We start from the raw sequence: 27,972 nt of genomic DNA, 5'->3' as shown, positions 1-27,972 counted from the left end.
AGACAGAGAGCAGAACAGACAGGACAGCAGGAGGGAGTGAGACAGAGAGCAGAACAGACAGGACAGGGCTAGATGAGGGAGGACAGGACAGGAGGAGGGAGTGAGACAGAGAGCAGAACAGACAGGACAGGGGGAGGGAGTGAGACAGAGAGCAGAACAGACAGGACAGGAGGAGGGAGTGAGACAGAGAGCAGAACAGACAGGACAGGAGGAGGGAGTGAGACAGAGCAGAACAGACAGGACAGGAGGAGGGAGTGAGACAGAGCAGAACAGACAGGACAGGAGGAGGGAGTGAGACAGAGAGCAGAACAGACAGGACAGGAGGAGGGAGTGAGACAGAGCAGAACAGACAGGACAGAAGGAGGGAGTGAGACAGAGAGCAGAACAGACAGGACAGCAGGAGGGAGTGAGACAGAGAGCAGAACAGACAGGACAGGGCTAGATGAGGGAGGACAGGACAGGAGGAGGGAGTGAGACAGAGAGCAGAACAGACAGGACAGGAGGAGGGAGTGAGACAGAGAGCAGAACAGACAGGACAGCAGGAGTGAGTGAGACAGAGAGCAGAACAGACAGGACAGGGCTAGATGAGGGAGGACAGGACAGGAGGAGGGAGTGAGACAGAGCAGAACAGACAGGACAGGCTAACTCTCCCACTCAATTTGAGTCCTCCTGTCATTGAATGTTGTATACAGAGTCATCAATAACACACACATGCAGTCTCACTGCCAGACTGTGTTGCTCATCCAGGGGCTAACTGAGGACTAAGAGAGGATAAACTACAGTCTCACTGTGTTGCTCATCCAGGGGCTAACTGAGGACTAAGAGACAGGAGAAACTACAGTCTCACTGTCAGACTGTGTTGCTCATCCAGGGGCTAACTGAGGACTAAGAGACAGGAGAAACTACAGTCTCACTGTCAGACTGTGTTGCTCATCCAGGGGCTAACTGAGGACTAAGAGAGAGGAGAAACTACAGGCAGACTGTGTTGCTCATCCAGGGGCTAACTGAGGACTAAGAGAGAGGAGAAACTACAGTCTCACTGTCAGACTGTGTTGCTCATCCAGGGGCTAACTGAGGACTAAGAGAGAGGAGAAACTACAGTCTCACTGTCAGACTGTGTTGTTCATCCAGAGGGCTAACTGAGGACTAAGAGACAAGAGAAACTACAGTCTCACTGTGTTGCTCATCCAGGGGCTAACTGAGAACTAAGAGACAAGAGAAACTACAGTCTCACTGTGTTGCTCATCCAGGGGCTAACTGAGGACTAAGAGACAAGAGAAACTACAGTCTCACTGTCAGACTGTGTTGCTCATCCAGAGGGCTAACTGAGGACTAAGAGACAGGAGAAACTACAGGCAGACTGTGTTGTTCATCCAGAGGGCTAACTGAGGACTAAGAGACAAGAGAAACTACAGTCTCACTGTCAGACTGTGTTGTTCATCCAGGGGCTAACTGAGGACTAAGAGACAGGAGAAACTACAGTCTCACTGTGTTGCTCATCCAGGGGCTAACTGAGGACTAAGAGACAAGAGAAACTACAGTCTCACTGTGTTGCTCGTCCAGGGGCTAACTGAGGACTAAGAGAGAGGAGAAACTACAGTCTCACTGTCAGACTGTGTTGCTCATCCAGGGGCTAACTGAGGACTAAGAGACAAGAGAAACTACAGTCTCACTGTCAGACTGTGTTGTTCATCCAGAGGGCTAACTGAGGACTAAGAGACAAGAGAAACTACAGTCTCACTGTCAGACTGTGTTGTTCATCCAGGGGCTAACTGAGGACTAAGAGACAGGAGAAACTACAGTCTCACTGTCAGACTGTGTTGTTCATCCAGGGGCTAACTGAGGACTAAGAGACAGGAGAAACTACAGTCTCACTGTCAGACTGTGTTGCTCATCCAGGGGCTAACTGAGGACTAAGAGACAGGAGAAACTACAGTCTCACTGTGTTGCTCATCCAGGGGCTAACTGAGGACTAAGAGACAAGAGAAACTACAGTCTCACTGTGTTGCTCGTCCAGGGGCTAACTGAGGACTAAGAGAGAGGAGAAACTACAGTCTCACTGTCAGACTGTGTTGCTCATCCAGGGGCTAACTGAGGACTAAGAGACAAGAGAAACTACAGTCTCACTGTGTTGCTCATCCAGGGGCTAACTGAGGACTAAGAGACAAGAGAAACTACAGTCTCACTGTCAGACTGTGTTGCTCATCCAGAGGGCTAACTGAGGACTAAGAGACAGGAGAAACTACAGTCTCACTGTCAGACTGTGTTGTTCATCCAGGGGCTAACTGAGGACTAAGAGACAAGAGAAACTACAGTCTCACTGTCAGACTGTGTTGCTCATCCAGAGGGCTAACTGAGGACTAAGAGACAGGAGAAACTACAGTCTCACTGTCAGACTGTGTTGCTCATCCAGGGGCTAACTGAGGACTAAGAGACAGGAGAAACTACAGTCTCACTGTCAGACTGTGTTGCTCATCCAGGGGCTAACTGAGGACTAAGAGACAGGAGAAACTACAGGCAGACAGTGTTGCTCATCTAGGGGCTAACTGAGGACTAAGAGAGAGGAGACTGTTAGCTCTGTACATTACCCCTCCCTCCAAGTCTGAGATTATCCTCAGTCCCTTATCTTCATTTGACTGATAAAATGTCCCAGAATCCCAGTTGTCCCTCTAAGTCTGGACAGGAGAAACTCATACTAGATCATTAGTTACAGTATGTGTGTCAATACTGGATGCCTTGGAGATATAGGTCAGTTACAGAAGGCAGCTTGCAGGCTCTAGAACTGATTAATCAGCACCGCCTGCTCTTCCATCAGATGAAACTAGGCCACAACTAGAGAGAACTACAGCATAGAATCATAAATATTAAACTAGAATGAACTCCCCTCATACGGTACAGCATAGAATCATAAATATTAAACTAGAGTGAACTACAGCATAGAATCATAAATATTAAACTAGAGTGAACTACAGCATAGAATCATAAATATTAAACTAGAGTGAACTCCCCTCATACGGTACAGCATAGAATCATAACTTTTAAACTAGAAAGAACTACAGTATAGAATCATAAATATTAAACTAGAGTGAACTACAGCATAGAATCATAAATATTAAACTAGAGTGAACTACAGTATGGAATCATAAATATTAAACTAGAGTGAACTACAGCATAGAATCACAAATATTAAACTAGAGTGAACTCCCCTCATACGGTACAGCATAGAATCATAAATATTAAACTAGAAAGAACTACAGTATAGAATCATAAATATTAAACTAGAGTGAACTACAGCATAGAATTATAAATATTAAACTAGAGTGAACTCCCCTCATACGGTACAGCATAGAATCATAAATATTAAACTAGAAAGAACTACAGTATAGAATCATAAATATTAAACTAGAGTGAACTACAGTATGAAATAATAAATATTAAACTAGAGTGAACGACAGTATGAAATAATAAATATTAAACTAGAGTGAACTACAGTATAGAATCATAAATATTAAACTAGAGAGAACTACAGTATAGAATCATAAATATTAAACTAGAGTGAACTACAGTATAGAATCATAAATATTAAACTAGAGTGAACAACAGTATAGAATCATAAATATTCAGCTAGAGAGTGAACTCCTTTCATACGATACAGTATGAAATTATAAATATTCAGTGAGAGGCTGCAGTTATAAGTCCAGTCCCTCTCTGTTACTGTTAGCTCTGTACCTTACCTCTCCCCCCCCCCCTCCCTCCCTCCAAGTCTGAGATTATCCTCAGTCCCTTATCTTCATTTGACTGATAAAATGTCCCAGAATCCAGTTGTCCCTCTAGGTCTGGGGCCTGTTGAAAACATCATACCAAACAACATAGGTTCCAGGTGAGTAGAGCAGCCCTCTCTCCAAGGAAGACAACTAAAACACACACGCTACCGTTCAAAACGGGGTCACTTATAAAGGTCCTTGTTCCTCTGTCCAGTGTCTGTGTTCTTTTGCCCGTCTTAATCTTTTTGCTTTTTATTGGCCAGTCTGAGATATTGCTTTTTATTGGCCAGTCTGAGATATGGCTTTTTATTGGCCAGTCTGAGATATGGCTTTTTATTGGCCAGTCTGAGATTTGGCTTTTTATTGGCCAGTCTGAGATATGGCTTTTTATTGGCCAGTCCGAGATATGGCTTTTTATTGGCCAGTCTGAGATATGGCTTTTTATTGGCCAGTCTGAGATATGGCTTTTTATTGGCCAGTCTGAGATATGGCTTTTTATTGGCCAGTCTGAGATATGGCTTTTTATTAGCCAGTCTGAGATATGGCTTTTTATTGGCCAGTCTGAGATATGGCTTTTTATTAGCCAGTCTGAGATATGGCTTTTTATTGGCCAGTCTGAGATATGGCTTTTTATTGGCCAGTCTGAGATATGGCTTTTTATTGGCCAGTCCGAGATATGGCTTTTTATTGGCCAGTCTGAGATATGGCTTTTTATTGGCCAGTCTGAGATATGGCTTTTTATTGGCCAGTCTGAGATATGGCTTTTTATTGGCCAGTCTGAGATATGGCTTTTTATTGGCCAGTCCGAGATATGGCTTTTATTGGCCAGTCTGAGATATGGCTTTTTATTGGCCAGTCCGAGATATGGCTTTTTATTGGCCAGTCCGAGATATGGCTTTTTATTGGCCAGTCCGAGATATGGCTTTTTATTGGCCAGTCTGAGATATGGCTTTTTATTGGCCAGTCCGAGATATGGCTTTTTATTGGCCAGTCCGAGATATGGCTTTTTATTGGCCAGTCCGAGATATGGCTTTTTATTGGCCAGTCCGAGATATGGCTTTTTATTGGCCAGTCTGAGATATGGCTTTTTATTGGCCAGTCTGAGATATGGCTTTTTATTGGTCAGTCCGAGATATGGCTTTTTATTGGCCAGTCTGAGATATGGCTTTTTATTGGCCAGTCTGAGATATGGCTTTTTATTGGCCAGTCTGAGATATGGCTTTTTATTGGCCAGTCTGAGATATGGCTTTTTATTGGCCAGTCCGAGATATGGCTTTTTATTGGCCAGTCCGAGATATGGCTTTTTATTGGCCAGTCTGAGATATGGCTTTTTATTGGCCAGTCCGAGATATGGCTTTTTATTGGCCAGTCTGAGATATGGCTTTTTATTGGCCAGTCCGAGATATGGCTTTTTATTGGCCAGTCTGAGATATGGCTTTTTATTGGCCAGTCTGAGATATGGCTTTTTATTGGCCAGTCTGAGATATGGCTTTTTATTGGCCAGTCTGAGATATGGCTTTTTATTGGCCAGTCTGAGATATGGCTTTTTATTGGCCAGTCTGAGATATGGCTTTTTATTGGCCAGTCTGAGATATGGCTTTTTATTGGCCAGTCTGAGATATGGCTTTTTCTTTGCAACTCTGACTAGAAGGCCAGCATTCCGGAGTCGCCTCTTCACTGTTGACGTTGAGACTGGTGTTTTTGCTGGTACTATTTAATGAAGCTGCCAGTTGAGGACTTGCGAGGCGTCTGTTTCTCAAACTAGACATTCTAATGTACTTGTCCTCTTGCTCAGTTGTGCACCGGGGCCTCCCACTCCTCTTTCCATTCTGGTTAGAGCCAGTTTGCGCTTTTCTGTGAAGGGAGTAGTACACAGCGTTGTACGAGATCTTCAGTTTCTTGGCAATTTCTCGCATGGAATAGCCTTCATTTCTCAGAACAAGAATTGACTGACGAGTTTCAGAAGAAAGGTCTTTGTTTCTGGCCATTTTGAGCCTGAAATCGAACCCACAACTGCTGATGCTCCAGATACTCAACTAGTCTAAAGAAGGACAGTTTTATCCCTTCTTTAATCAGAACAACAGTTTCCAACTGTGCTAATATAATTGCAAAAGTGTTTTCTAATGATCAATTAGCCTTTTAAAATGATAAACTTGGATTAGCTAACACAACGTGCCATTGGAACACAGGAGTGATGGTTGCTGATAATGGGCCTCTGTAGCCTATGTAGATATTCAATTTAAAAAACAGCTGTTTCCAGCTACAATAGTCATTTACAACATTAACAATGACTACACTGTATTTCTGATCAATTTGATGTTATTTTAATGGACAAAAAAAAGGCTTTTCTTTCAAAAACAAGGACATTTCTAAGTGACCCCAAACTTTTGAACGGTAGTGTATATGTCTGTTTCCATTGGCCTCTTACATATGAACAAATACCTTCCTCTACATGCTGAGCAGACCCCTGTTCTGACTGGGAAAACAGACCAGCACATTTCATCTACATGCTGAGCAGACCCCTGTCCTGACTGGGATAACAGACCAGCACAGCTTCCTCTACATGCTGAGCAGACCCCTGTCCTGACTGGGAAAACAGACCAGCTTCATCTACATGCTGAGCAGACCCCTGTCCTGACTGGGAAAACAGACCAGCACATTTCATCTACATGCTGAGCAGACCCCTGTCCTGACTGGGAAAACAGACCAGCTTCCTCTACATGCTGAGCAGACCCCTGTCCTGACTGGGAAAACAGACCAGCTTCATCTACATGCTGAGCAGACCCCTGTCCTGACTGGGAAAACAGACCAGCTTCCTCTACATGCTGAGCAGACCCCTGTCCTGACTGGGAAAACAGACCAGCTTCCTCTACATGCTGAGCAGACCCCTGTCCTGACTGGGAAAACAGACCAGCTTCATCTACATGCTGAGCAGACCCCTGTCCTGACTGGGAAAACAGACCAGCTTCCTCTACATGCTGACCAGACCCCTGTCCTGACTGGGAAAACAGACCAGCTTCATCTACATGCTGAGCAGACCCCTGTCCTGACTGGGAAAACAGACCAGCTTCATCTACATGCTGAGCAGACCCCTGTCCTGACTGGGAAAACAGACCAGCACAGCTTCCTCTACATGCTGAGCAGACCCCTGTCCTGACTGGGAAAACAGACCAGCACAGCTTCATCTACATGCTGAGCAGACCCCTGTCCTGACTGGGAAAACAGACCAGCACAGCTTCCTCTACATGCTGAGCAGACCCCTGTCCTGACTGGGATAACAGACCAGCTTCATCTACATGCTGAGCAGACCCCTGTCCTGACTGGGATAACAGACCAGCTTCCTCTACATGCTGAGCAGACCCCTGTCCCGACTGGGAAAACAGACCAGCACAGCTTCATCTACATGCTGAGCAGACCCCTGTCCTGACTGGGAAACCAGACCAGCTTCCTCTACATGCTGAGCAGACCCCTGTCCTGACTGGGAAAACAGACCAGCTTCCTCTACATGCTGAGCAGACCCCTGTCCTGACTGGGAAACCAGACCAGCTTCCTCTACATGCTGAGCAGACCCCTGTCCTGACTGGGAAAACAGACCAGCACAGCTTCCTCTACATGCTGAGCAGACCCCTGTCCTGACTGGGAAACCAGACCAGCTTCATCTACATGCTGAGCAGACCCCTGTCCCGACTGGGAAAACAGACCAGCTTCATCTACATGCTGAGCAGACCCCTGTCCTGACTGGGAAAACAGACCAGCACAGCTTCATCTACATGCTGAGCAGACCCCTGTCCTGACTGGGAAACCAGACCAGCTTCATCTACATGCTGAGCAGACCCCTGTCCTGACTGGGAAAACAGACCAGCTTCATCTACATGCTGAGCAGACCCCTGTCCTGACTGGGATAACAGCACAGCTTCATCTACATGCTGAGCAGACCCCTGTCCTGACTGGGAAAACATACCAGCTTCCTCTACATGCTGAGCAGACCCCTGTCCTGACTGGGATAACAGCACAGCTTCATCTACATGCTGAGCAGACCCCTGTCCTGACTGGGAAAACATACCAGCTTCCTCTACATGCTGAGCAGACCCCTGTTCTGACTGGGAAAACAGACCAGCACAGCTTCCTCTACATGCTGAGCAGACCCCTGTCCTGACTGGGAAAACAGACCAGCACAGCTTCATCTACATGCTGAGCAGACCCCTGTCCTGACTGGGAAAACAGACCAGCACAGCTTCCTCTACATGCTGAGCAGACCCCTGTCCTGACTGGGAAAACAGACCAGCTTCATCTACATGCTGAGCAGACCCCTGTCCTGACTGGGATAACAGACCAGCTTCATCTACATGCTGAGCAGACCCCTGTCCTGACTGGGAAAACAGACCAGCTTCATCTACATGCTGAGCAGACCCCTGTCCTGACTGGGATAACAGACCAGCTTCATCTACATGCTGAGCAGACCCCTGTCCTGACTGGGAAAACAGACCAGCTTCATCTACATGCTGAGCAGACCCCTGTCCTGACTGGGAAAACAGACCAGCTTCATCTACATGCTGAGCAGACCCCTGTCCTGACTGGGATAACAGACCAGCACAGCTTCATCTACATGCTGAGCAGACCCCTGTCCTGACTGGGAAAACAGACCAGCTTCCTCTACATGCTGATTAGACCCCTGTCCTGACTGGGAAAACAGACCAGCACAGCTTCATCTACATGCTGAGCAGACCCCTGTTCTGACTGGGAAAACAGACCAGCACAGCTTCCTCTACATGCTGAGCAGACCCCTGTCCTGACTGGGATAACAGACCAGCACAGCTTCCTCTACATGCTGAGCAGACCCCTGTCCTGACTGGGAAAACAGACCAGCTTCATCTACATGCTGAGCAGACCCCTGTCCTGACTGGGAAAACAGACCAGCACAGCTTCCTCTACATGCTGAGCAGACCCCTGTCCTGACTGGGAAAACAGACCAGCTTCATCTACATGCTGAGCAGACCCCTGTCCTGACTGGGAAAACAGACCAGCTTCCTCTACATGCTGAGCAGACCCCTGTCCTGACTGGGAAAACAGACCGGACCAGCTTCATCTACATGCTGAGCAGACCCCTGTCCTGACTGGGAAAACAGACCAGCACAGCTTCCTCTACATGCTGAGCAGACCCCTGTTCTGACTGGGAAAACAGACCAGCACAGCTTCATCTACATGCTGAGCAGACCCCTGTCCTGACTGGGAAAACAGACCAGCTTCATCTACATGCTGAGCAGACCCCTGTCCTGACTGGGAAAACAGACCAGCTTCCTCTACATGCTGAGCAGACCCCTGTCCTGACTGGGAAAACAGACCAGCTTCCTCTACATGCTGAGCAGACCCCTGTCCTGACTGGGAAAACAGACCAGCTTCCTCTACATGCTGAGCAGACCCCTGTCCTGACTGGGAAAACAGACCAGCTTCCTCTACATGCTGAGCAGACCCCTGTCCTGACTGGGAAAACAGACCAGCTTCATCTACATGCTGAGCAGACCCCTGTCCTGACTGGGAAAACAGACCAGCACAGCTTCATCTACATGCTGAGCAGACCCTGTCCTGACTGGGAAAACAGACCAGCTTCATCTACATGCTGAACAGACCCCTGTCCTGTCTGGGAAAACATACCAGCTTCATCTACATGCTGAGCAGACCCCTGTCCTGACTGGGAAAACAGACCAGCTTCATCTACATGCTGATCAGACCCCTGTCCTGACTGGGAAAACAGACCAGCTTCCTCTACATGCTGAGCAGACCCCTGTCCTGACTGGGAAAACAGACCAGCTTCCTCTACATGCTGAGCAGACCCCTGTCCTGACTGGGAAAACAGACCAGCTTCCTCTACATGCTGAGCAGACCCCTGTCCTGACTGGGAAAACAGACCAGCTTCCTCTACATGCTGAGCAGACCCCTGTCCTGACTGGGAAAACAGACCAGCTTCATCTACATGCTGAGCAGACCCCTGTCCTGACTGGGAAAACAGACCAGCTTCCTCTACATGCTGAGCAGACCCCTGTCCTGACTGGGAAAACAGACCAGCTTCCTCTACATGCTGAGCAGACCCCTGTCCCGACTGGGAAAACAGACCAGCTTCATCTACATGCTGAGCAGACCCCTGTCCTGACTGGGAAAACAGACCAGCACAGCTTCATCTACATGCTGAGCAGACCCCTGTCCTGACTGGGAAAACAGACCAGCACAGCTTCCTCTACATGCTGAGCAGACCCCTGTCCTGACTGGGAAAACAGACCAGCACAGCTTCATCTACATGCTGAGCAGACCCCTGTCCTGACTGGGAAAACAGACCAGCTTCATCTACATGCTGAGCAGACCCCTGTTCTGACTGGGAAAACAGACCAGCTTCATCTACATGCTGAGCAGACCCCTGTCCTGACTGGGAAAACAGACCAGCTTCATCTACATGCTGAGCAGACCCCTGTCCTGACTGGGAAAACAGACCAGCTTCATCTACATGCTGAGCAGACCCCTGTCCTGACTGGGAAAACAGACCAGCACAGCTTCATCTACATGCTGAGCAGACCCCTGTCCTGACTGGGATAACAGACCAGCACAGCTTCCTCTACATGCTGAGCAGACCCCTGTCCTGACTGGGAAAACAGACCAGCACAGCTTCATCTACATGCTGAGCAGACCCCTGTCCTGACTGGGAAAACAGACCAGCTTCATCTACATGCTGAGCAGACCCCTGTTCTGACTGGGAAAACAGACCAGCTTCATCTACATGCTGAGCAGACCCCTGTCCTGACTGGGAAAACAGACCAGCACAGCTTCATCTACATGCTGAGCAGACCCCTGTCCTGACTGGGATAACAGACCAGCACAGCTTCCTCTACATGCTGAGCAGACCCCTGTCCTGACTGGGAAAACAGACCAGCTTCATCTACATGCTGAACCAGACCCCTGTCCTGACTGGGATAACAGACCAGCACAGCTTCCTCTACATGCTGAGCAGACCCCTGTCCTGACTGGGAAAACAGACCAGCTTCATCTACATGCTGAGCAGACCCCTGTCCTGACTGGGATAACAGACCAGCACAGCTTCCTCTACATGCTGAGCAGACCCCTGTCCTGACTGGGAAAACAGACCAGCTTCATCTACATGCTGAACCAGACCCCTGTCCTGACTGGGAAAACAGACCAGCTTCATCTACATGCTGAGCAGACCCCTGTTCTGACTGGGAAAACAGACCAGCTTCATCTACATGCTGATCAGACCCCTGTCCTGACTAGGAGAACAGACCAGCACAGCTTCCTCTACATGCTGAGCAGACCCCTGTCCTGACTGGGAAAACAGACCAGCTTCCTCTACATGCTGAGCAGACCCCTGTCCTGACTGGGAAAACAGACCAGCTTCCTCTACATGCTGAGCAGACCCCTGTCCTGACTGGGATAACAGCACAGCTTCATCTACATGCTGAGCAGACCCCTGTCCTGACTGGGAAAACAGACCAGCTTCATCTACATGCTGAGCAGACCCCTGTCCCGACTGGGAAAACAGACCAGCTTCATCTACATGCTGAGCAGACCCCTGTCCTGACTGGGAAAACAGACCAGCTTCCTCTACATGCTGAGCAGACCCCTGTCCTGACTGGGATAACAGACCAGCTTCATCTACATGCTGAGCAGACCCCTGTCCTGACTGGGAAAACAGACCAGCTTCATCTACATGCTGAGCAGACCCCTGTCCTGACTGGGAAAACAGACCAGCTTCCTCTACATGCTGAGCAGACCCCTGTCCTGACTGGGAAAACAGACCAGCTTCCTCTACATGCTGAGCAGACCCCTGTCCTGACTGGGAGAACAGACCAGCTTCCTCTACATGCTGAGCAGCCCCTGTCCTGACTGGGAAAACAGACCAGCACAGCTTCATCTACATGCTGAGCAGACCCCTGTCCTGACTGGGAAAACAGACCAGCTTCCTCTACATGCTGAGCAGACCCCTGTCCTGACTGGGATAACAGACCAGCTTCATCTCCATGCTGAGCAGACCCCTGTCCTGACTGGGAAAACAGACCAGCTTCATCTACATGCTGAGCAGACCACTGTCCTGACTGGGAAAACAGACCAGCTTCCTCTACATGCTGAGCAGACCCCTGTCCTGACTGGGAAAACAGACCAGCTTCCTCTACATGCTGAGCAGACCCCTGTCCTGACTAGGAGAACAGACCAGCTTCCTCTACATGCTGAGCAGACCCCTGTCCTGACTGGGAAAACAGACCAGCTTCCTCTACATGCTGAGCAGACCCCTGTCCTGACTGGGAAAACAGACCGGACCAGCTTCATCTACATGCTGAGCAGACCCCTGTCCTGACTGGGAAAACAGACCAGCACAGCTTCCTCTACATGCTGAGCAGACCCCTGTTCTGACTGGGAAAACAGACCAGCACAGCTTCATCTACATGCTGAGCAGACCCCTGTCCTGACTGGGAAAACAGACCAGCTTCATCTACATGCTGAGCAGACCCCTGTCCTGACTGGGAAAACAGACCAGCTTCCTCTACATGCTGAGCAGACCCCTGTCCTGACTGGGAAAACAGACCAGCTTCCTCTACATGCTGAGCAGACCCCTGTCCTGACTGGGAAAACAGACCAGCTTCCTCTACATGCTGAGCAGACCCCTGTCCTGACTGGGAAAACAGACCAGCTTCCTCTACATGCTGAGCAGACCCCTGTCCTGACTGGGAAAACAGACCAGCTTCATCTACATGCTGAGCAGACCCCTGTCCTGACTGGGAAAACAGACCAGCACAGCTTCATCTACATGCTGAGCAGACCCCTGTCCTGACTGGGAAAACAGACCAGCTTCATCTACATGCTGAACCAGACCCCTGTCCTGTCTGGGAAAACATACCAGCTTCATCTACATGCTGAGCAGACCCCTGTCCTGACTGGGAAAACAGACCAGCTTCATCTACATGCTGATCAGACCCCTGTCCTGACTGGGAAAACAGACCAGCTTCCTCTACATGCTGAGCAGACCCCTGTCCTGACTGGGAAAACAGACCAGCTTCCTCTACATGCTGAGCAGACCCCTGTCCTGACTGGGAAAACAGACCAGCTTCCTCTACATGCTGAGCAGACCCCTGTCCTGACTGGGAAAACAGACCAGCTTCCTCTACATGCTGAGCAGACCCCTGTCCTGACTGGGAAAACAGACCAGCTTCATCTACATGCTGAGCAGACCCCTGTCCTGACTGGGAAAACAGACCAGCTTCCTCTACATGCTGAGCAGACCCCTGTCCTGACTGGGAAAACAGACCAGCTTCCTCTACATGCTGAGCAGACCCCTGTCCCGACTGGGAAAACAGACCAGCTTCATCTACATGCTGAGCAGACCCCTGTCCTGACTGGGAAAACAGACCAGCACAGCTTCATCTACATGCTGAGCAGACCCCTGTCCTGACTGGGAAAACAGACCAGCACAGCTTCCTCTACATGCTGAGCAGACCCCTGTCCTGACTGGGAAAACAGACCAGCACAGCTTCATCTACATGCTGAGCAGACCCCTGTCCTGACTGGGAAAACAGACCAGCTTCATCTACATGCTGAGCAGACCCCTGTTCTGACTGGGAAAACAGACCAGCTTCATCTACATGCTGAGCAGACCCCTGTCCTGACTGGGAAAACAGACCAGCTTCATCTACATGCTGAGCAGACCCCTGTCCTGACTGGGAAAACAGACCAGCTTCATCTACATGCTGAGCAGACCCCTGTCCTGACTGGGAAAACAGACCAGCACAGCTTCATCTACATGCTGAGCAGACCCCTGTCCTGACTGGGATAACAGACCAGCACAGCTTCCTCTACATGCTGAGCAGACCCCTGTCCTGACTGGGAAAACAGACCAGCACAGCTTCATCTACATGCTGAGCAGACCCCTGTCCTGACTGGGAAAACAGACCAGCTTCATCTACATGCTGAGCAGACCCCTGTTCTGACTGGGAAAACAGACCAGCTTCATCTACATGCTGAGCAGACCCCTGTCCTGACTGGGAAAACAGACCAGCACAGCTTCATCTACATGCTGAGCAGACCCCTGTCCTGACTGGGATAACAGACCAGCACAGCTTCCTCTACATGCTGAGCAGACCCCTGTCCTGACTGGGAAAACAGACCAGCTTCATCTACATGCTGAACCAGACCCCTGTCCTGACTGGGATAACAGACCAGCACAGCTTCCTCTACATGCTGAGCAGACCCCTGTCCTGACTGGGAAAACAGACCAGCTTCATCTACATGCTGAACCAGACCCCTGTCCTGACTGGGATAACAGACCAGCACAGCTTCCTCTACATGCTGAGCAGACCCCTGTCCTGACTGGGAAAACAGACCAGCTTCATCTACATGCTGAGCAGACCCCTGTCCTGACTGGGATAACAGACCAGCACAGCTTCCTCTACATGCTGAGCAGACCCCTGTCCTGACTGGGAAAACAGACCAGCTTCATCTACATGCTGAACCAGACCCCTGTCCTGACTGGGAAAACAGACCAGCTTCATCTACATGCTGAGCAGACCCCTGTTCTGACTGGGAAAACAGACCAGCTTCATCTACATGCTGATCAGACCCCTGTCCTGACTAGGAGAACAGACCAGCACAGCTTCCTCTACATGCTGAGCAGACCCCTGTCCTGACTGGGAAAACAGACCAGCTTCCTCTACATGCTGAGCAGACCCCTGTCCTGACTGGGAAAACAGACCAGCTTCCTCTACATGCTGAGCAGACCCCTGTCCTGACTGGGATAACAGCACAGCTTCATCTACATGCTGAGCAGACCCCTGTCCTGACTGGGAAAACAGACCAGCTTCATCTACATGCTGAGCAGACCCCTGTCCCGACTGGGAAAACAGACCAGCTTCATCTACATGCTGAGCAGACCCCTGTCCTGACTGGGAAAACAGACCAGCTTCCTCTACATGCTGAGCAGACCCCTGTCCTGACTGGGAAAACAGACCAGCACAGCTTCATCTACATGCTGAGCAGACCCCTGTCCTGACTGGGATAACAGACCAGCTTCATCTACATGCTGAGCAGACCCCTGTCCTGACTGGGAAAACAGACCAGCTTCATCTACATGCTGAGCAGACCCCTGTCCTGACTGGGAAAACAGACCAGCTTCCTCTACATGCTGAGCAGACCCCTGTCCTGACTGGGAAAACAGACCAGCTTCCTCTACATGCTGAGCAGACCCCTGTCCTGACTAGGAGAACAGACCAGCTTCCTCTACATGCTGAGCAGCCCCTGTCCTGACTGGGAAAACAGACCAGCACAGCTTCATCTACATGCTGAGCAGACCCCTGTCCTGACTGGGAAAACAGACCAGCTTCCTCTACATGCTGAGCAGACCCCTGTCCTGACTGGGATAACAGACCAGCTTCATCTCCATGCTGAGCAGACCCCTGTCCTGACTGGGAAAACAGACCAGCTTCATCTACATGCTGAGCAGACCACTGTCCTGACTGGGAAAACAGACCAGCTTCCTCTACATGCTGAGCAGACCCCTGTCCTGACTGGGAAAACAGACCAGCTTCCTCTACATGCTGAGCAGACCCCTGTCCTGACTAGGAGAACAGACCAGCTTCCTCTACATGCTGAGCAGACCCCTGTCCTGACTGGGAAAACAGACCAGCTTCCTCTACATGCTGAGCAGACCCCTGTCCTGACTGGGATAACAGACCAGCACAGCTTCATCTACATGCTGAGCAGACCCCTGTCCTGACTGGGATAACAGACCAGCACAGCTTCCTCTACATGCTGAGCAGACCCCTGTCCTGACTGGGAAAACAGACCAGCACAGCTTCATCTACATGCTGAGCAGACCCCTGTCCTGACTGGGAAAACAGACCAGCTTCCTCTACATGCTGAGCAGACCCCTGTCCTGACTGGGAAAACAGACCAGCACAGCTTCATCTACATGCTGAGCAGACCCCTGTCCTGACTGGGAAAACAGACCAGCACAGCTTCATCTACATGCTGATCAGACCCCTGTCCTGACTGGGAAAACAGACCAGCACAGCTTCCTCTACATGCTGAGCAGACCCATGTCCTGACTGGGAAAACAGACCAGCACAGCTTCATCTACATGCTGAGCAGACCCCTGTCCCGACTGGGAAAACAGACCAGCACAGCTTCCTCTACATGCTGAGCAGACCCCTGTCCTGACTGGGAAAACAGACCAGCTTCCTCTACATGCTGAGCAGACCCCTGTCCTGACTGGGAAAACAGACCAGCTTCCTCTACATGCTGAGCAGACCCCTGTCCTGACTGGGAAAACAGACCAGCTTCCTCTACATGCTGAGCAGACCCCTGTCCTGACTGGGAAAACAGACCAGCTTCCTCTACATGCTGAGCAGACCCCTGTCCTGACTGGGAAAACAGACCAGCTTCCTCTACATGCTGAGCAGACCCCTGTCCTGACTGGGAAAACAGACCAGCACAGCTTCCTCTACATGCTGAGCAGACCCCTGTCCTGACTGGGATAACAGACCAGCACAGCTTCATCTACATGCTGAGCAGACCCCTGTCCTGACTGGGAAAACAGACCAGCTTCCTCTACATGCTGAGCAGACCCCTGTCCTGACTGGGAAAACAGACCAGCACAGCTTCCTCTACATGCTGAGCAGACCCCTGTCCTGACTGGGAAAACATACCAGCTTCCTCTACATGCTGAGCAGACCCCTGTCCTGACTGGGAAAACAGACCAGCTTCATCTACATGCTGAGCAGACCCCTGTCCTGACTGGGAAAACAGACCAGCTTCCTCTACATGCTGAGCAGACCCCTGTCCTGACTGGGAAAACAGACCAGCTTCCTCTACATGCTGAGCAGACCCCTGTCCTGACTGAGAAAACAGACCAGCACAGCTTCCTCTACATGCTGAGCAGACCCCTGTCCTGACTGGGATAACAGACCAGCACAGCTTCATCTACATGCTGAGCAGACCCCTGTTCTGACTGGGATAACAGACCAGCTTCCTCTACATGCTGAGCAGACCCCTGTCCTGACTGGGAAAACAGACCAGCACAGCTTCATCTACATGCTGAGCAGACCCCTGTCCTGACTGGGAAAACAGACCAGCTTCCTCTACATGCTGAGCAGACCCCTGTCCTGACTGGGAAACCAGACCAGCACAGCTTCCTCTACATGCTGAGCAGACCCCTGTCCTGACTGGGATAACAGACCAGCACAGCTTCATCTACATGCTGAGCAGACCCCTGTCCTGACTGGGATAACAGACCAGCACAGCTTCCTCTACATGCTGAGCAGACCCCTGTCCTGACTGGGAAAACAGACCAGCACAGCTTCATCTACATGCTGAGCAGACCCCTGTCCTGACTGGGAAAACAGACCAGCTTCCTCTACATGCTGAGCAGACCCCTGTCCTGACTGGGAAAACAGACCAGCACAGCTTCATCTACATGCTGAGCAGACCCCTGTCCTGACTGGGATAACAGACCAGCACAGCTTCCTCTACATGCTGAGCAGACCCCTGTCCTGACTGGGATAACAGACCAGCTTCATCTACATGCTGAGCAGACCCCTGTCCTGACTGGGAAAACAGACCAGCACAGCTTCATCTACATGCTGATCAGACCCCTGTCCTGACTGGGAAAACAGACCAGCACAGCTTCCTCTACATGCTGAGGAGACCCATGTCCTGACTGGGAAAACAGACCAGCACAGCTTCATCTACATGCTGAGCAGACCCCTGTCCCGACTGGGAAAACAGACCAGCACAGCTTCCTCTACATGCTGAGCAGACCCCTGTCCTGACTGGGAAAACAGACCAGCTTCCTCTACATGCTGAGCAGACCCCTGTCCTGACTGGGAAAACAGACCAGCTTCCTCTACATGCTGAGCAGACCCCTGTCCTGACTGGGAAAACAGACCAGCTTCCTCTACATGCTGAGCAGACCCCTGTCCTGACTGGGAAAACAGACCAGTTTCCTCTACATGCTGAGCAGACCCCTGTCCTGACTGGGAAAACAGACCAGCACAGCTTCCTCTACATGCTGAGCAGACCCCTGTCCTGACTGGGATAACAGACCAGCACAGCTTCATCTACATGCTGAGCAGACCCCTGTCCTGACTGGGAAAACAGACCAGCTTCCTCTACATGCTGAGCAGACCCCTGTCCTGACTGGGAAAACAGACCAGCACAGCTTCCTCTACATGCTGAGCAGACCCCTGTCCTAACTGGGAAAACAGACCAGCACAGCTTCCTCTACATGCTGAGCAGACCCCTGTCCTAACTGGGAAAACAGACCAGCACAGCTTCCTCTACATGCTGAGCAGACCCCTGTCCTGACTGGGAAAACAGACCAGCACAGCTTCATCTACATGCTGAGCAGACCCCTGTCCTGACTGGGAAAACAGACCAGCACAGCTTCCTCTACATGCTGAGCAGACCCCTGTCCTAACTGGGAAAACAGACCAGCACAGCTTCATCTACATGCTGAGCAGACCCCTGTCCTGACTGGGAAAACAGACCAGCTTCCTCTACATGCTGAGCAGACCCCTGCTCTGATGCTGTGAAGGGCTGTGTGTGACCTCTGCCAATCATTAGGGAAGACTGGGGGTGAGAGTGGTGGAAAATCAGCACTTTGTGCTCCTGTCTTAATGACTGGTGTGTGTGTGTTCTCCACCTCCACAGATAATGACTAGTGTGTTTGTGTTCTCCACCTCCACAGATAATGATTAGTGTGTGTGTGTGTGTTCCCCACCTCCACAGATAATGATTAGTGTGTGTGTGTTCTCCACCTTCACATATAATGATTAGTGTGTGTGTGTGTGTTCTCCACCTCCACAGATAATGACTGGTGTGTGTGTGTGTTCTCCACCTCCACATATAATGATTAGTGTGTGTGTGTGTGTTCCCCACCTCCACAGATAATGATTAGTGTGTGTGTGTTCTCCACCTCCACAGATAATGATTAGTGTGTGTGTGTTCTCCACCTCCACAGATAATGATTAGTGTGTGTGTGTGTGTTCCCCACCTCCACAGATAATGATTAGTGTGTGTGTGTTTCTCCACCTCTACAGATAATGATTAGTGTGTGTGTGTTCTCCACAGATAATGATTAGTGTGTGTGTGTTCTCCACCTCCACAGATAATGATTAGTGTGTGTGTGTTCTCCACCTCCACAGATAATGATTAGTGTGTGTGTGTTCTCCACCTCCACAGATAATGACTGGTGTGTTTGTGTTCTCCACCTCCACAGATAATGACTGGTGTGTTTGTGTTCTCCACCTCCACAGATAATGATTAGTGTGTGTGTGTTCTCCACCTCCACAGATAATGACTGGTGTGTGTGTGTGTGTTCTCCACCTCCACAGATAATGATTAGTGTGTGTGTGTTCTCCACCTTCACAGATAATGATTAGTGTGTGTGTGTGTGTTCTCCACCTCCACAGATAATGATTAGTGTGTGTGTGTTCTCCACCTCCACAGATAATGATTAGTGTGTGTGTGTGTTCTCTACCTCCACAGATAATGATTAGTGTGTGTGTGTTCTCCACCTCCACAGATAATGATTAGTGTGTGTGTGTGTTCTCCACCTCCACAGATAATGATTAGTGTGTGTGTGTTCTCCACCTCCACAGATAATGACTGGTGTGTGTGTGTGTTCTCCACCTCCACAGATAATGATTAGTGTGTGTGTGTTCTCCACCTTCACAGATAATGATTAGTGTGTGTGTGTGTGTTCTCCACCTCCACAGATAATGATTAGTGTGTGTGTGTTATCCACCTCCACAGATAATGATTAGTGTGTGTGTGTGTTCTCTACCTCCACAGATAATGATTAGTGTGTGTGTGTTCTCCACCTCCACAGATAATGATTAGTGTGTGTGTGTGTTCTCCACCTCCACAGATAATGATTAGTGTGTGTGTGTTCTCCACCTCCACAGATAATGATTAGTGTGTGTGTGTGTTCTCCACCTCCACAGATAATGATTAGTGTGTGTGTGTGTTCCCCACTTCCACAGATAATGATTAGTGTGTGTGTGAGCTTCAGTGGCGCTGAGCTGATTAACAAAGACGATTGAAACCAAAACAAACCATGAAGCAGTGAAGGCAGGAGAATTAAAACAGAGAGAGAGAGACAGAGAGAGAGAGAGAGAGAGAGAGAGAGAGAGAGAGAGAGAGAGAGAGAGAGAGAGAGAGAGAGAGAGAGAGAGAGAGAGAGAGAGAGAAGGAGCAGAACAGAACGGAACACTAAGCAGCATAGCAGCACAAGGTAGACTGACAGGCTGACTGAAACCCTGGACCCCACAGAGAGGCCACAGAGCAGGCTGGAGGGCTGACAGACTAACAGACAGACCACCAGTCTGTTACAGACTTACCCAGGGCATCAGCTGCAGGGCAACAACAACAGGTGCCCAGTGACCGGGGGCGGGGCAATAAGGTCGACGACACGGCCGTAAAGAGGAAAACATATCAGTCAGTCAAGAGGCCTGAAGGAGACTGCACAAATTATGTTGCTAATAAGTGTCACTGTCACTGTCTCTGTGACTGTCTCTGTGACTGTCACAGCGACTGTCACAGCGACTGTCACTGTGACTGTCACCGTCTCTGTGACTGTCTCTGTGACTGTCTCTGTGACTGTCACTGTGCGTCTAATAATGGCCCTTTAGCTTCGCCAGACTCTTAGGATAAACTAAGCGACTTACAGAATTGTCCGCATTGACACTGACATATATCATCGCATTCATTATATGACCCAACATGGGTCTAGTTGTTTGATCTGCCAAAGAGGACTGTTTGTGAGGGTGAACGCGTTGCACTAATAACAGTCTTCATAACGAAGAGGCCAAGCTGGAAAAACATGTTTGAAGAATTCAGTCTAGACAGATATATGGCGTTAAACGCTCCCCTGTTCACGTGTCCAAAGGTGAAAACTCCCCCCTTGAAGTCAGGATTGGCCCATTCCTTATAGCGCCTAGTAAAGCACAGGCCCTCTCATAGGAGAGACTAGAAAAGTGTGTATTGGTTAAATCTTGTAGGAAAAACTAAACGTTTAGGATTGCTAGTTCAGTGTTTCAGGTAGTTTTGGTCATTTTGGCTAACTAGTTCAGTGTGGTTTCGATCAAAACATTAAGGATAGCTAGTTCAGTGTTTCAGGTAGTTTTGGTCATTTAGTTAGCTAGTTCAGTGTTTGAGCTAATTTGAATTAAGACATTTAGACTAGCTAGTTCAGTGTTTCAGGTGGTTTTGGTCATTTAGTTAGCTAGTTCAGTGTTTGAGCTAATTTGAATTAAGACATTTAGACTAGCTAGTTCAGTGTTTCAGGTGGTTTTGATCAATACGTTATGACGGCCTACACCTGCCAAACTCGGACGACGCTGGGCCAATTATGCTCCGCCCCACAATCACGGCCAGTTGTGATACAGTCTGGATTCGAACCAGGTTGTCTGTAGTGACGCCTCTAGCACTGAGATGCAGTGTTTTAGACCACTGCGCCACTTGGTGCACATTGCTAAATACTGCTCCTCTAGATAGGACATCTAATAACACTGGAACAAGAAGACCAGGTGCATACTGCTAAATACTGCTCCTCTAGATAGGACATCTAATAACACTGGAACAAGAAGACCAGGTGCATACTGCTAAATACTGCTCCTCTAGATAGGACATCTAATAACACTGGAACAAGAAGACCAGGTGCATACTGCTAAATACTGCTCCTCTAGATAGGACATCTAATAACACTGGAACAAGAAGACCAGGTGCATACTGCTAAATACTGCTCCTCTAGATAGGACATCTAATAACACTGGAACAAGAAGACCAGGTGCATACTGCTAAATACTGCTCCTCTAGATAGGACATCTAATAACACTGGAACAAGAAGACCAGGTGCATACTGCTAAATACTGCTCCTCTAGATAGGACATCTAATAACACTGGAACAAGAAGACCAGGTGCATACTGCTAAATACTGCTCCTCTAGATAGGACATCTAATAACACTGGAACAAGAAGACCAGGTGCATACTGCTAAATACTGCTCCTCTAGATAGGACATCTAATAACACTGGAACAAGAAGACCAGGTGCATACTGCTAAATACTGCTCCTCTAGATAGGACATCTAATAACACTGGAACAAGAAGACCAGGTGCATACTGCTAAATACTGCTCCTCTAGATAGGACATCTAATAACACTGGAACAAGAAGACCAGGTGCATACTGCTAAATACTGCTCCTCTAGATAGGACATCTAATAACACTGGAACAAGAAGACCAGGTGCATACTGCTAAATACTGCTCCTCTAGATAGGACATCTAATAACACTGGAACAAGAAGAAGACCAGGTGGACATCTACTGGAACAAGAAGACCAGGTGCAACTGCTAAATACTGCTCCTCTAGATAGGACATCTAATAACACTGGAACAAGAAGACCAGGTGCATACTGCTAAATACTGCTCCTCTAGATAGGACATCTAATAACACTGGAACAAGAAGACCAGGTGCATACTGCTAAATACTGCTCCTCTAGATAGGACATCTAATAACACTGGAACAAGAAGACCAGGTGCATACTGCTAAATACTGCTCCATGGAAATACAACAGCACAGTATTTGAGCTAAAGAAGTAAAAAAAAAAAAAAAGTTGAAGTTCACTTTGAAATGCATAGATGTTTTGGTGCTTTCAAGACGGACATTTTGACATTTCAACTGGACTTTAGTCACTCAAGATAACTGACAGCTTGAATAGGAGCTTCCCCATAGACGCTCTCTCTCATCTGTCTATCTGTCTAGACACATATTGAACCTCTTCAATAGCGTCTCCATTTCCTTTCATGGTGCGTCGGCCTGCACAAAGACTGACTGACTGCATATGCTTATTCAATTGGGATGTGCTGTCCTACGAGGAGAAGACACAAACTGATACTCAGAAGTTGAGCAGAGAATCTGTTCCAAATGGCACCCTATTTCCTATTTAGTGCACTTCTTTTGGGCCCTAGCCCTATAGACCCTGGTCTAAAGTAGTGCACTACATAGGGAACATGGTGCCATTTGGGACACAAACCGTGTCCTGGTTTCAGTATAATGACGGTCAACATGAGCTGACTCTGTTGTTTTTCCCCCTCCATGTTTCCAGGCATCATTTAGAGAGATTCCTGTGTACAAGATGATATCTGACCATCTGCAGAGTCTGACAGGGATCAGGAACAAATCAAATCAAATGTCTTTATATAGCCCTTCGTACATCAGCTGATATCTCAAAGTGCTGTACAGAAACCCAGCCTAAAACCCCCAAACAGCAAGCAATGCAGGTGTAGAAGCACGGTGGCTAGGAAAAACTCCCTAGAAAGGCCAAAACCTAGGAAGATACCTAGAGAAGAACCAGGCTATGTGGGGTGGCCAGTCCTCTTCTGGTTGTGCCGGGTGGAGATTATAACAGGAACAGTCTTACATAACTTAACCGAAACCATAGCATAGAGTAAAGATATTCGTTAGGGAAGGATGTTCAACTCAATTTGCATGTCCATTTGCCTAAGCGTACCAAATGTACGTTAGAGATTGACGTTCAGAGATGATAAAGGAACAAAGAGATGTACTATGTATAGTAAATGTTACATACATATGTACTGTGTTTTATACTGTAGAGTCCCTGAGTAGCCTCATTGACGTTCAACTCTATTTCCTTTAGACTACATGGACTGTGTAGGTACGACCTCAAGGGGAAACGACAGCCCATAGAGATACAGGGTTCACACTATACTTCATATGGCCAAGTCCACAGACATTATATGTATCGGACATATGTTGTAATGATTATATTTCTATGGCACAGCCAGTAGAGAAGTGATGGATGGATAGATGGATAGATATATAGATAGATACAGTGCCTTGCGAAAGTATTCGGCCCCCTTGAACTTTGCGACCTTTTGCCACATTTCAGGCTTCAAACATAAAGATATAAAACTGTATTTTTTTGTGAAGAATCAACAACAAGTGGGACACAATCATGAAGTGGAACGACATTTATTGGATATTTCAAACTTTTTTAACAAATCAAAAACTGAAAAATTGGGCGTGCAAAATTATTCAGCCCCTTAAGTTAATACTTTGTAGCGCCACCTTTTGCTGCGATTACAGCTGTAAGTCGCTTGGGGTATGTCTCTATCAGTTTTGCACATCGAGAGACTGACATTTTTTCCCATTCCTCCTTGCAAAACAGCTCGAGCTCAGTGAGGTTGGATGGAGAGCATTTGTGAACAGCAGTTTTCAGTTCTTTCCACAGATTCTCGATTGGATTCAGGTCTGGACTTTGACTTGGCCATTCTAACACCTGGATATGTTTATTTTTGAACCATTCCATTGTAGATTTTGCTTTATGTTTTGGATCATTGTCTTGTTGGAAGACAAATCTCCGTCCCAGTCTCAGGTCTTTTGCAGACTCCATCAGGTTTTCTTCCAGAATGGTCCTGTATTTGGCTCCATCCATCTTCCCATCAATTTTAACCATCTTCCCTGTCCCTGCTGAAGAAAAGCAGGCCCAAACCATGATGCTGCCACCACCATGTTTGACAGTGGGGATGGTGTGTTCAGGGTGATGAGCTGTGTTGCTTTTACGCCAAACATAACATTTTGCATTGTTGCCAAAAAGTTCAATTTTGGTTTCATCTGACCAGAGCACCTTCTTCCACATGTTTGGTGTGTCTCCCAGGTGGCTTGTGGCAAACTTTAAACTACACTTTTTATGGATATCTTTAAGAAATGGCTTTCTTCTTGCCACTCTTCCATAAAGGCCAGATTTGTGCAATATACGACTGATTGTTGTCCTATGGACAGAGTCTCCCACCTCAGCTGTAGATCTCTGCAGTTCATCCAGAGTGATCATGGGCCTCTTGGCTGCATCTCTGATCAGTCTTCTCCTTGTATGAGCTGAAAGTTTAGAGGGACGGCCAGGTCTTGGTAGATTTGCAGTGGTCTGATACTCCTTCCATTTCAATATTATCGCTTGCACAGTGCTCCTTGGGATGTTTAAAGCTTGGGAAATCTTTTTGTAACCAAATCCGGCTTTAAACTTCTTCACAACAGTATCTCGGACCTGCCTGGTGTGTTCCTTGTTCTTCATGACGCTCTCTGCGCTTTTAACGGACCTCTGAGACTATCACAGTGCAGGTGCATTTATACGGAGACTTGATTACACACAGGTGGATTGTATTTATCATCATTAGTCATTTAGGTCAACATTGGATCATTCAGAGATCCTCACTGAACTTCTGGAGAGAGTTTGCTGCACTGAAAGTAAAGGGGCCGAATACTTTCGCAAGGCACTGTAGATAGATAGATATATAGATGATAGATAGAGTACCTTTCTTTGCCTTCTTCTGTAGCTTCAGAGTGTCTAACGACTTCTTCTTGATCTCACTCCGAACTTTCTTGTACTCTGTGGGGGGGGGGAAATGGGGTCAACATTTTGGAATGAGATGTTCGACGAGCAGGTGTCCACATACTTTTGGTCATGTAGTGTATATGACACTGGCTTGTAGTGTATGGTTATATTGTTATATAGCTATATGTTATGATGATACCTTTAGCATGGTCCTTATTCAGTGTTGGTTCCTCTCTATATTATTATATATCTATATGTTATGATGATACCTTTAGCATGGTCCTTATCCAGAGTGTTGGTTCCTCTCTATATTGTTATATATCTATATGTTCTGATGATACCTTTAGCATGTTCCTTATCCAGAGTGTTGGTTCCTCTCTATATTATTATATATCTATATGTTCTGATGATACCTTTAGCATGTTCCTTATCCAGAGTGTTGGTTCCTCTCTATATTAGTATATATCTATATGTTATGATGATACCTTTAGCATGGTCCTTATCCAGAGTGTTGGTTCCTCTCTATATTATTATATATCTATATGTTCTGATGATACCTTTAGCATGTTCCTTATCCAGAGTGTTGGTTCCTCTCTATATTATTATATATCTATATGTTATGATGATACCTTTAGCATGGTCCTTATCCAGAGTGTTGGTTCCTCTCTTCCACTCCTCCATCTGATCCTGTAGAGGGTTGATCATGCAGTCCATGAAAGCCCTGGAGGTCACAGCAATCACAAAGGTGAGAAACATTAGAAATGCAGTATTATTTATTAGGATCTCTCCTAGCCCACCAAAAGGCTAGTCTTTCAGTAGAGAGGGGCATAGTGGTAATGAGGGGGCGGGGCATAGTGGTAATGAGGGGGTTCGGGGCATAGCGGTGATGAGGGGGATACATAGTGGTGATGAGGGGTTCGGGACATAGTGGTAATGAGGGGGATACATAGTGGTAATGAGGGGGGCGGGACATAGTGGTAATGAGGGGTTGATGGACATAGTGGTAATGAGGGGGCGGGGCATAGTGGTGCTGAGGGGGGGGGCATAGTGGTGATGAGGGGGCGGGACATAGTGGTGCTGAGGGGGCGGGGCATAGTGGTGGTGAGGGGGCGGGGCATAGTGGTGGTGAGGGGGCGGGGCATAGTGGTGCTGAGGGGGGTCGGGGCATAGTGGTGGTGAGGGGGCGGGGCATAGTGGTGGTGAGGGGGCGGGGCATAGTGGTGATGAGGGGGCGGGGCATAGTGGTGGTGAGGGGCGGGGCATAGTGGTGGTGAGGGGGGCGGGACATAGTGGTGGTGAGGGGGCGGGGCATAGTGGTGATGAGGGGGGGGGCATAGTGGTGATGAGGGGGCGGGGCATAGTGGTGATGAGGGGCGGGGCATAGTGGTGGTGAGGGGGCGGGGCATAGTGGTGATGAGGGGCGGTGCATAGTGGTGGTGAGGGGCGGGGCATAGTGGTGGTGAGGGGGCGGGGCATAGTGGTGATGAGGGGGCGGTGCATAGTGGTGATGAGGGGGCGGTGCATAGTGGTGCTGAGGGGGGCGGGGCATAGTGGTGGTGAGGGGGCGGGGCATAGCGGTGATGAGGGGGTCGGTGCATAGTGGTGATGAGGGGGCGGTGCATAGTGGTGCTGAGGGGGGCGGGGCATAGTGGTGGTGAGGGGCGGGGCATAGCGGTGATGAGGGGGTCGGTGCATAGTGGTGATGAGGGGGGGTGCATAGTGGTGATGAGGGGGCGGTGCATAGTGGTGATGAGGGGGGGGCATAGTGGTGATGAGGGGGTGCATAGTGGTGATGAGGGGTGGGGCATAGTGGTGATGAGGGGGCAGGGCATAGTTGTGCTTAGGGGCGGGGCATAGTGGTGATGAGGGTGGGGCATAGTGGTGATGAGGGGGGGGCATAGTGGTGATGTGAGCCAGACAGCTGAGACTAATATAACACCCTGGACTCTCTGGTCTGGACACATGTTACAGCCAGACAGTGTGTGTATTTTTCATTTATGTGTGTGTGTGTGTGTGTGTATGTGTGTGTGTGTGTGTGTGTGTGTGTGTAGCTAGGCTAGACCACAGGCCCCTAGGTTTACTACTGCACACTGTCACAGCCATGGAGACGCAAGAAGAATTTCTCCAAAATGCCTTGAAGAAATTAGAGATCCCCCTGTTTGACTGTGTGTGTGTGTGTGTGTGTGTGTGTGTATTGTGGACCAGACATGCCCGAGACAGTGGAATGCTGGGAAAGACGAGAATCGGCTGAGCTGGGTGACATTCTACAGATTCATCAGTAATGGCTCACTTTAACGACACTGTTACACACACACACACACACACACACACACACACACACACACACATACACACACAAACACTTCTTAATTTCATTCAAAGTGACATGTATTACAAATCAATGGTAAATGATGGTGTAGTAGTGTCGTTGTAAATGAGAACATCCTTACATTGAAAAGTCTCTGAGTTTGGCCTCGATGCTTCTGTGTCTCATACACATCCTGGTTAGAGCTGAACCAATGTCCCTGGTGCCTCCTGTAACACACAAACAATACACCCTGGTTAGAGCTGAACCAATGTCCCTGGTGCCTCCTGTAACACACAAACAATACATCCTGGTTAGAGCTGAACCAATGTCCCTGGTGCCTCCTGTAACACACAAACAACACATCCTGGTTAGAGCTGAACCAATGTCCCTGGTGCCTCCTGTAACACACAAACAACACATCCTGGTTAGAGCTGAACCAATGTCCCTGGTGCCTCCTGTAACACACAAACAATACATCCTGGTTAGAGCTGAACCAATGTCCCT

General features: G+C 48.7%; 1 pseudogene; it reads right to left on the bottom strand.

Moving 5' to 3' along the window:
• The window catches only part of LOC135568443 (protein MTSS 1-like), a 67,772-nt pseudogene extending 40,076 nt beyond the window's left edge, over positions 1–27,696 (bottom strand).
• Positions 27,697–27,972: the final 276 nt, after the last annotated feature.

This window comes from Oncorhynchus nerka, unplaced genomic scaffold (genome assembly GCF_034236695.1).
Source record: "Oncorhynchus nerka isolate Pitt River unplaced genomic scaffold, Oner_Uvic_2.0 unplaced_scaffold_1599, whole genome shotgun sequence".
NCBI classification, from domain to species: Eukaryota; Metazoa; Chordata; class Actinopteri; order Salmoniformes; family Salmonidae; genus Oncorhynchus; species Oncorhynchus nerka.
This window is presented reverse-complemented; position numbering and strand designations above follow the sequence as displayed.